The following is a 12347-nucleotide window of genomic DNA, read 5'->3' as shown; positions in this document are numbered from 1 at the left end:
TGTTAATTTATTGTATAATTTATTGTATTTTTTTTTGCATATTTTTGCATATTTCAACAAAATCAAATGTTTATTATTTTATAATATACATAAATCTTAGATTTGATAATAACATACTGTGCTCGACCTGTTCAATGTTTACTGAGTAGGTAAACGATGCGGTATTTAAATGTTATTATTGGTATTTCAATAAAAGATAGATAAATTGTCTAAAAGTTGGTTGTATACCAATCTTGTAATATAGGTAACGTACAAGCTGCAGTATCAATAGCTAATGTAAACAGCGATTTAAACCGATTTTATGTAAATATGAACACGATTTGTGTATAAATTTTGTTTCGAAATTTATCCACTCTCTCTCTTTGAAGTTCGTCTAAGTGGAAAATTGCTGTGTTGTAAATGTTGCAATAAGTATTATAAATGTATAAAGCACTCAACGTATGAATATTCAGCCTTTATTATGTATTTTATGATACTTTTAAAATGTCCAGTTATCATTTTCGAAACGTTTTGAATGTATTTATTACCTATATGATTTATAGAGTACCTAATCTCAAACATGAATATTTAATATTTTAAATAACAGTGTTAGATTTTCGGCAGATTGATGGATGTATTGGTTACAACGCTGGGTTTTTTTTTCGTGTTTTAACTTTGAAGACACTTTTGAGACTAACTTCAATCTTGAACATCGAGGGTGGTTTATAGTAAAGAATTGGATCCGCTTTGTAATTTGAGGGGGGGGGGGAGTAGAAAGTAAACAAAATTCTTCAACATAACCAGGGTAAGACATAAAACGAATTCGAAAAACCTGGAATATTTACAAAACACAAGTTTTTGACAAAATTGATATCATACATTTATTTTTTTGTAATCCCTGAATAAATAACCATAGCGAATTGTAATTCTCATAAAATGTTCAACATTAAAATATTATTAAACTTATAATATTCTATTTACAATTAAATTGTTGAAAGTGTTTGGACTAACATCTCATAGAGTTTTGTTGAATTATTTAAACTTTTTTTTTTTGATTGTTAATACGATTAATATTAACGCTCGATTAAAGACCTCTATAATTTAAAACAAATTCAACAAAAGTTTTACTTAGGTGCAACAATTTTCTTAACATAAGTCCATCTGTAAGTTATCTGTAGTAGTACATAATCAGTTACAAGTTTTACAACTGTTGATATTAAAAATTAAGATTTTATTTATCAAAGTAAATTCATACTAGCCATTAAAAAAAAACATAAAAATAAGAGTAGGTACTAGCTAATATTAATAACTATGTACCAAAATAATAGGTTAACAAATTTTTTTAAATCGTGTATGGCATTTTAGTTTATTGCAATGTATAAAATAAATGCGTTTAGAAACCGGGAATTCAGTAGGCTCGCAGAGTGAGCATTCCTAGCTTCTAAATCATTTAATATAGCACCGCAACTTTGCATTTCGTAGTAGTTCAACATTAAAACATTTAATATGTTCATAAATTCAAAAAAAAAAAAAACTTATTCTACAAATAATATACGAGCAACAAATAATATATGAGTATTAAAATATATGATGGTGAAATTTTTTTAAACACCAGCTTACATTACATTATTATAATTAATTATATTACAATTTTCAAATTGTCTTGATTTGTAACTCAATTATTAAGTTTGATATATGATAGTCATGACATAAACGTACTATAACACTAATTGTGCATGCAGTATATAATATAATAATTGAGCCAATTTTCCTGGTCTAGGGTCAAATGTTATTATTTGATTTACGATTATTGGAAATATTGGTATAATATTATAATATAAATAAATTATAGTATACCAATAGCTGAACGGCCACATTGTTATTATTACATTATTATTAATTTAAAAAAAAAAGCCCAAAAGCCTTGTTGTTGCAAGTGGCTATTGTAAATAAAATTTGTCCTTCAAATGTAATAATAATAGGTATGTATAGGTATGTAAAAGGTACCTTTATAAATGATGGATGTTTTTAAGTATGTATTAATAATAATTATTATTTATTACATGTTACGACTGAATTTATAACTGTAAAAGCATAAATTATACCTACATTTTTTCGAATAGATCTAACAGTGAAATAATAAATAGTTGTCAGATCTTAAATAATATTAAAAGTACACGGAAAAAAAAATATTACTCAGTATTATTTTAGTCTTTCACGAATAGACCTTTTTTTTTTTTTTACTCAAACAAGCGCAAAATACAACATAATACGATTTAGTAGTATACTCGCTTAGTGCTTACATAAATATAACGTTTAATACAACAATATCATATATTTTTTTTTTTATCCAAGTTCTGTATCGTATATTGATTTTATTAATATTTTAGCTCGTAAGCAAAATAATATTATATTCGTCTGTATTTTTAAGTCATTCCACTGTGTTTGCACTCATGAAAATTAATTTACACCACGTAATTATACATGCCTATAGTTTCAAAGATATTTTTGAAAATTATTTTATACGCTACTTATGAACATTAAGTAATTACTCGGTTTGTAAACGTTGAACCGAATCGATGTTTAATTTGTCAGGCTGTAGACGCGCGTGATGGCGAATCCCACGGCTGTAGAGCAATTATAATTAATTCTGTATGAGTGGGTAGGTATCAGAGAAATATCGTTATTGACGTAGTGTCGCAGAGTATCATGTTTCCAGTCATCCCTATTCCCTAGCAATTAATAAGTTGTAATAACCTACTAGCAGTACCCTACAGCAGCAGGTGTAAATTAAAGTAGTTATTTTTTCTACGGACAGAAGTGCCAGTATCGATTTTAATAGGAAGATGGATTAGGTTCTTTGATATTTTTTTTTTTTTGCTAGAAACGTTCAGTGCATCAATATTATTACATTAATTGTAGTTAAGTTCTTATTAGTATTTAAATCGAAATAAAGTATGATGCGGGTACCATAATATGTAATATACGTATCGGCTATCACGGCATTCGTAAACGCATGCACAAACATTCAAATTTATAGGTACGTCGCCTATATATCCGTATGACATTTGAATATTCAATGAAAACTAATAATTTAACTTTTGAAATATTTACGTACAAATCGACTCTGTAATTTTAGATTTTTAGAGGAACACTCAAATATAAAATAATAATATGATACAATTATTAATAATTGTGACTCTGTTCCTAACACCGTTAATATAATGATTGTCTAAAGCCACCATATTATTTTAGAGAATATATAAGTTTAAAAAAAAAATGATGGACAGTATCAGTATGATATATATTTATTTTCCGTGATTAGACACTCGCAGTTAGGCGTAAGTGTATATATGAGAATCGAGAATGGGAGGTGCTAATTTCATAAAAGATAAAAATTTTTTAAAATTTACTATACAACGTACATCATTTACGATACACAATACTTTACGCTGACAAGGAAAATAGTTTCAACAGACCATTTAAGAAGTTTACAAACACGCTTTGAACGTATCACACTTATAATTTAAGTCAGTTATACAATAAGACGCAGATACTTAACTATTCAGTAAATAATAAAAAAAAGATATTAATTCCGAGTTATTCAGAGTGTGAGTTCATATAGGTAAGTGTTTATTAATAACAGATAGATATAGGAGGAAAACACTTTTTTAAATTATTAAATTAAATTTTTAATTAGGTACCAAAACCGACACTAAAAAAAACTAATTGTTGCGTATTCATTATACTGTTTTGAGTATAAATTCCATGTAGGTAATCAGTGGACAATAATGTGTAGAAAAAAATTAGCGTTACAATATTTTAAACACAATAATAATTTACGTAAGTATATAATGCACCCGGTAATCTATTTAAAGCAAGACACTTGTTATTTTAAAAATAATGACGTCTTTAAAAATTGCAATTGTTTTACATCATTTTAAACTTGAATAATTATTTATTAGATTCTGATCGGAGTGAAGAATTAATTGATTTTACAATGATGTGTGTTTTTTTTGTGCCTGTCATCTTTTTGGATTGTAAAAATGGTTCGATTTTCTTCAACAGCATAATTTCTGGTAGAAAAGTTAATCTAGTTGGTACTTTGGGGAATCAAAAGTAAAAAATTTCCAATATGGTCTTCAAAAGCGTCTGGAAAAACTTACAACAAATTAAGGAAAAGCTGAGATTTTTAAGCAAAACCAGTTTCGAAAAAATCGATTTTGTTTTTTTGGTGTAACTCTAGTATACCTCTAGATACATTCAATTTTCACAAAATGTTTTAACTATCAATTTTTATGCACTACACAATTTTCAAAGTATTTTGATTATATCTAAAAATTGAAAATTAAAAACAAAGATTCTCATAAATACTTAAAACAAAAAATCTAAGACATATAAAAACACAGTTATTTTATTTTGTACAGACATTTTAAGTTCGATTGTAAGTTTCGTTTGAATGATATTACATATTATAAAACCAAGAATATCCATATTAGTTATTTTTTTATACTTAATTTTCAAATATAATTCATGGTTACTTGAGATTTTTGGAGTACACGATTATATTGTAGGTACACACTGTATTCACACAATGACATTTTAAAATGCAATTTTTTTGGCAAAAATTAATTGAACCTACTGTAGTACTATAGCCTAATAGTAAAATAAATAAATTTATCAAGATAATATCGTAAAATTTACTTAGGTAGTATAGTATTATAAGCTGATCTTCTCTCAGAATCGTTTTCTTAAACAGTGAATATTAAATTTAAATTTAACAAATCTATTACATCGACTCTCTAGACTCCTAATGTACCCCAGAGCGCTACCCACTTACCAGCTTATTTTTATTTAAATTGTGATTCGTTTTGCATCTCGAAAGGTTTGGAATACTTTATAATATGCTTATTATACAGTCATATAGGTAACAATTATATAGCGAAAATCTGTTCGGAATTATAAAATATTATAACATAATCTAAGAATCATCAAATCAAAATTTGCCTTTTTGTTTAGTTGTTGTTGTTGTTATTATTGTCACGTATTATTATTATGATTACACCTAAAAACATTTTGAATAATTGCGTTTAATATATTTAATTATAATAATAAGTTTGTCAGTGTGCTAGTATACTCGGATAGTCGGATATTGTCAGAAACTTAACAATTATAAACACAATTATAATATTATGTTTTAACAATATTAAATTTTCAATTTTAACCAATCACTGTAATTATTTCGTACAGAAACTAAAAGAAAATCCCTTCTGTCACGTGCCAAATTCCTATAATAATATTCTGAAATGCAATTACCCACGCAAAATGTAAACGCCTGATCTGTCACCATGTAGATTTTACGCCAATCCACGATATGGTCAATTCCATAACTTTTCACGGATAAAAGCAATGAGCCGATACTTGCATTTTGTTTCTTAATTGAAGCCAGTGGATTTAAAATCAAAATTTAAATAACCCCATACCCTATTTTATGTGTACATATATATGAGATAACCAAACAAAAAACTTTACATCTTTTTTATGTTCGACAAATCGCAAATCGTGAATACCCACTAGGCACTTGGATACATTGAATAAATGTTCTTATTATTCTAAGTGAATATAATGATGTTAGTTATTACTTTCGGAATTACATATTATAATTTATCTGTTGGAAATAAGTACCTATATTATATTTTTTATCAAATTGTATTTTAAACTTATTTATTTCTACAGCCTGTAGTTATTTTTAGTTGTACAATAGGAGGTACGAATTACTCGTTAATGCCATGCGCATAATAGTTGTAAAACAATTAATTTAGATAACAAACCAAAAGATTAATACATATGAGTAATAACTAATAATAAAAAAAAACTTTTTTTAAGTCTTATTTTTTGTATTGTCGATGACACCGCCGGAACTGCTTGCGCATTGCGTCGACAAATGCCTTACGTCAACTTTTAGCTCTAAGCAACTGTTACAACTGTTTGTATCTTTACGACGGCGTGATTTCAGTTTTACCTGTGATAAATATTGAATTAAAATACATTTACATACCTAAAATAGCTATACTTCTTAGTTGTCGTACACATTTTTGAAATCAATTTATAAGTTATAATTATTCACATTGTACCCTTCGAGTTACTGTCAACCAGGGTTGATGATTTGGAACTATTGGGTTACACTGCAAGCAGTTTGGTTTTCTTTAAATATAATATTAGTGTAATAAATTTGAGGGTTATCGTAATTGTTTAATGATATTTCATATTGTACTTACCTACATGAAAACAGTTTCTTACATTTTTTTCGATAGAAAATATTCTTATCGACTATGTAATTTGCATGATACAAGTGTTAGGTCAATGATGATAGTAACCATTTTTATCAATGCTTTTAAAAGTGCAGCTCAGCAATATGAATGGGGGCCAATTGGCAAATAATATCAGTAGGTGAAACATGATGTTTAGTACACTTAAATATTCGTTATAACATTTTTTTTTTAATGCGCTTTAAAGCGCCGAATCTGAAAGATTTTGAAAAAAATGTTGCTGTTTTTACAATGAATGTCATACTAGTCATACTAAAATAAATTATTTATACTGTAATAATTAGGACTTGGATTTATATGTATTTATATAACCCTAAGTATGTTTTTATACAACAAAACTATGCGCTAAATATGTGCTAAAAAGTTCAAAATATACACTATCAAAAAAAACTTATGTGCTAAAAATATAAATGTAAATAAGCGTTAAACAGTTCAAAATAATAAGTATCATTTAAAAATAATAATAATTTAATTACTAATAATATAATAAAATGTAAAAAAAATGATCATTTATCTACTTATCTCGATTACAATTTATAACAACAAGCATTTTTAAATTTTTAAATTCAAAGGATCGCTGATTCTGTCGTAAAATATCTTTATTCCGTATTTACAATTATAGCCACATCAAAAATACATCCGGTTGACACAGTTGAACCGACGATATTATACTGCACACGTTGTAAACTATTTACTATTAATTATTGACTTACATATGATAAACTTACTAATAACTGTAAGTAAAAAAACACCCACTAAGTAGTAAGGAGACGGGGTGTAAACAGCAATGTATTCTTATATTTTATGATAGTCAACACTCAACAGGAATTATTGATTTAGAAAAAAAATTGTGTAGTAAAAGTATAAACTAAAAAGTAAGTACGATGGTCTACAAATAACTGTTCCATCATACTCAGTGTGGATAAACGTTCTACTTGAAAAAAAAAACCACGACATTTATGTTTGAAATTTTTATTTAGTATATCATGTCTATGAAAAATCAAATTGCTTCCCAGCGTTTTTGGTAAAATGTCCAAAGATCGCCATTTTTTTTAAAGCACTTTAAGATGCAGTGCCTAACAACATTCATTTTGAAAAAACTAAGCTGCAAAAATGCTGAAAATAGCTTAAACTAAATATTCAAAAATATTTACGTCGGACACATAGACATTGTTGCGTGACGAAACTAGAAAAAGCTATAATTGATTATTAAAAAGTACTGTTGATTATTATCTATATATTAAGTTCATTTTGCAAGTTGTTATTAATTGTTCATGTTATAATATTTATTCAAAATGTCGTTTATATATTATACATTCAGTGTAAATGTAACGTTTTTGTTTTGAATAAACTTTATTCCTTTATTTCAAAAAATTAATACTAAACATCACTTACATAAAGTTTAACGTTCTTAAATTTAATTTTAAACTGAGTTTTAATTGCTGCTTCAAGTTACCAAAATTTATTTTTACCTTTCTTTGGTTAAACATCATAAGATATATCGGTACTAATCACTATTTTTATAAATATGACTATTATTCTGTACTATTGTTATTATCGTCATAACTATTGCGTGTAATAATATAATTATAATACAAATTACTAAATTTTATTTCTAATGTTAAGAAACTTATTTACACTGCAGTATATAACTAAGTTTGGATGACTAAGTCGAGGAAAATTTAAAATTAATTGAACAAAACAACCCTATAACGGCTATAACTATTACAAAATATCTACCGAATGCCATGCGCCTGCGCGGTGAGTGATTTGAAACAATAGAACATCAGTGTGCTACCACTGCTACCCGGAAACATCCAGATCGTCAGTCTCAGTAGGTATCTACTACTCACACTTGATGATGAGTTGCAATTTAAAATCTTTAAACTTCACACAAAGAAGTCGAATCAAAGCACTATATAATAATAATATAAAGTATAATATTTTACGTACACCAAGCAATATGATCATAAGATAAATTCACGTCTTGTCGTAGTTCAAGTCGTTTTGTAGACGTTATCAAAACTGAATTAACCGATAATTGTACGAATCGCTCATGTAGCGTATTATTTCCTACCAAGACTTACAAACAATTTATGCAGGTGCAATAAAAACGATTTGATTTTATCTGTTTTTCTGTGTTATTTGGCAAGGTTACGTGAGAAATAGATTACACAGAATAGCGGTAAAAAATTATTACTACGAACTAATCATTACATCAAAAATAAATAATTATCAATTATTAAAACCGATAAGTATTAAATAAATAAATACAATAATAATATATTATAACATAAAATACAGCAATAACTTTGATCGAGTACAATACCTATATTATAACAATTATAATTTATGATAAGATAAGACTAATTCATCCATGTACGAAATCAGATTAAAACATTTAAAAACATACATTTTTTAATCTTCTGTTCTCAATGACGGACACTTATCAAGACATTACATTATTGTTGTGCTTCTTTAAATGTCCGCTATTGTGGGGTTTCAACATTAAATGTATTATACATAATATAATTCATTGAATTAATTAATTCTTTTTTATTTGTTTGTATTCTAATTATGTAATATAATATTATTATTTTATATCTTTTATGAGCATTAAATTGCTGACACAAAAGCCGTACAAACGTGCAATGCGCCCACTATATTTTGTACACGAGAATAGTATTAAAACATGAAAAAAATGAGTATAGGAAAATTGTTTAAGAATTATTTTTTTATCATCATCAATTAAATATATTAGTCAAGACTACAAAAAAAAAAAATAAAAATAAAAAAATGTTAAATAATTGTGAACATGTAGAAAGTATTGCGGAAGTATAAAAAAAAATATTTTTCAAGTGATGAAATTAATATTTTTTCCCGTTACAGTAAGAAATTCCGTACAACTCGTGTAAATGTAATTTATTCAAAAAAAAAAAAAATTGTACGTTCCGCATCTGCTTTTGACCGAATGTATTCAAACAGTACATTGATATTGTTGTACATAGAAATAATTTGCCCTTGTTCAAAACGCTGCAGCTCCAAGGTTGATACGCAACTTTTGAAATAATCAATAGATTTCTCAGTATTACTATATCATGATCGTGTGTTACAGTAGCAAGTGGACCATAAAGAATACGATCACGTCACTGCTATAATAATAATTATAAGGATCTCGTTTTTATTTTTATTTTTGATTAATCTGATTGTTTGAGTCGGCTTTATCGTCCGCGCAGTGCTTCTATGAGCGTCTGTAATATTATTACATACAACTACACGTATAATAATACAGCACAAATCATAACTTGGCCGCCCGATTATTTTAATGAGTACCTGAAGTTGAACTCCTATATTATAGGCTTATATTATCATACTTCGTATTATAATCAAACAGGTTTCGTCACCGCTGTGATTTTGCAATGTATATGTATTTAAATAACAACGTTTTATTTTTTCGACACCCCGCGGGGTCTAAAATAACGTCGATCCAGCGAGATATATTATTTTGTATTCCAAACTTCGAAATGTTATGACGGATTTTTCGCAGATCTCTATTATAAACCGTCGCCATACAGGTAATAATGAGCCAGTGTGTGTGTGTGGGGGGAGGGGGGGGGGGGTAAGGAGCTTGAGCCCCACTTCCCCCTTTTGAAATTATAAATAATATTAAATATTTATTTTTATTAGTATCGCGTGGTCCATGGGTAGGCGAAGACCATTTTACTTGTAAGATCAACAGGTTCTAAAATATTGTATATTGTATTAATTCTTTCATCACACTCTCAGTTCAGTACGCGGCTTCTTCTTTTATTCGTACAAATTTCAAGCGAAATTTTGAGTCTTATACTCTATAAAGGCGTACCTATGCTACGAACATACGCCAGACATTGTCTTTTTATGACCATTTGAATAACAAAAAATAATAATTAACTATTATTTTATTTTATCATAGAAGCTATTATACATTGGTTAGGAACTGTATTTTATGTTTCGTATTACACGACTTCGACAGGGAAATTTTTTTTTATTACCGAACCAATGGCGCTACTTCTGTGTGTTTTTTTTATATTTTATTACCTGTCTTCAGCAATACGTGTACACGATTTGGTCTTGTAACCATCTACTCGACAATTATCTTCCAATTGCGTATCCATTTTTCCCAAACTATGTGTACAAGCAGAGTACAAACTGTGATTGAACAAAAGTTCAAACGTCTTGAAATCCATAAATTAAAAAACTTGTTAATATTGTCATCAGATCGTATCTTTAATGCATTTTGCGTATTGTCTATTATCCATTATGCGCTAAAATATTATAATTGTATTTCCCCTTCCACTATTTCAGATTTGTTGATCTGCGCCGTCGGGTTATGAAGTCTACGATTTCGACTGTGCCATAATGATTGGTGTGTAGGTAGTTATTTTACGACAGAAATCGTAGCCTACGTTATACGACAATGCAAACACATGACATAATGCATCCTACTCGGTCACGTCTCAACAGACTTCTTTCGATTAGCACGTTCGCGATATTATCGTCAAAGGAGTGGCCGTACTTCATCAGCATATCGAATAACCAGCTAATACCATTCAGAGGCCCTATTCTTTTTTTTGTAGACAATTTATTGCCAAGTGCCTAGTCTGTAAGACCAAGTGGTGTGTAATAATTAAAATATTGAGAGCTGCAAACGGTTGACACTGCATTGTAGTTGTTGTGTGCATGTCTTCCCACGTCGTCGACTTGCAATTCGCCGACAGGCCTGAGAGCTGACCGTTAGAAAATTATTAAACATAGCAAGTCAGTGTAGAGGTTATTTAAAGTATAATATTCGTAAATATAATATAATATTTGATAAGATATTCATCAATACTAATAAAGAGAAGAAAAACATATGGTTATATTATAGGTTTATCATTTTATGTATAATATTATGTGATAAATCAATAATAGATACTTCTTCGGATTAAAATCAGAAATAAATTCCAAAATATAGATATATATATTCGTAGGTAGTTATTATAATAATTCTATGTGTAAAAATGAATTATAATTTTAATATTTTACTTATCCTTAGGGTATTCCAGGGTAGTTGCACTTTTCGAGTTTTAATTAATATTATTGTCACCTGTCACGGTCTGCATAAATTGAGAATATTATTGTAAACAACTAATGCAACTGGTAGGTAGGTAGGTACATTTATCGACAAACTGAGACTTCGGCGCGTCTGACTATAGAATGTCGGTGAAATGTGAATGTCTTAAGAATATTTTAAAACCGAAAATATTATTATAATATGATATCATGCAACCAGGATGTCGGCGAATTGCGGGGATTCTGCGAATCGTTTCAAGATACAACACATGCACAACAAAGGCTGCGTGTCTGTAAAGTAATCTCGGCGAGAGATTGGGTTGAAATTTTTTTATTATTAACTGATAATAATATTTTTACAATGTGATATGATATAGGTAGGTTTGTAGTTATCTGCTGATTATTATAAGCCGCTTAAAAATATCGAGTCGAGTTAAAAAAAAAAATCTTGATACAATTCACGGTAGAACGGATTAATTACGAACAATAGTAACACTATAATAACAAGAACTGTATAATGACTTCTCATTAAAACATGTGTTTGTACTGTACCGCCATACGCGTGTTCAAACATTAGCTATAATAATTATTATTAATACGATACAATTAATTTCGACTCGTCAGTCGTTGCATCAAACGAGTGAGGCGTTGAGTTCTCGAATCACATAATACTCTATTATGTTATTATGCAATACAAAAGAAACCAATAAGATAAATATAAAATACAATCACTCTAATTAACGTAAACCGTTAGTCCGATAAAGAGTCTCCGGGGGTAGGGGGTGATTTTAAAGCATTCAAAAACGTTTTGCGATCATCGACCATCATAAAAAATAGTATTAGTTTCGATTTTCACCAAAAACGAGTGTATTCCCATAGTGTTTTCTAATTGTTGTGCATTTCATGTAAAACTTCTACCTACTGTTCAAACCCAGTCAATGTTATTAC

The sequence above is a fragment of the Myzus persicae genome, unplaced genomic scaffold (assembly GCF_001856785.1).
Source record: "Myzus persicae strain clone G006 unplaced genomic scaffold, MPER_G0061.0, whole genome shotgun sequence".
In the NCBI taxonomy this organism is placed as follows: Eukaryota; Metazoa; Arthropoda; class Insecta; order Hemiptera; family Aphididae; genus Myzus; species Myzus persicae.
The sequence above is the reverse complement of the archived record's forward strand: the minus strand, read 5'-3'. Positions refer to the sequence as shown.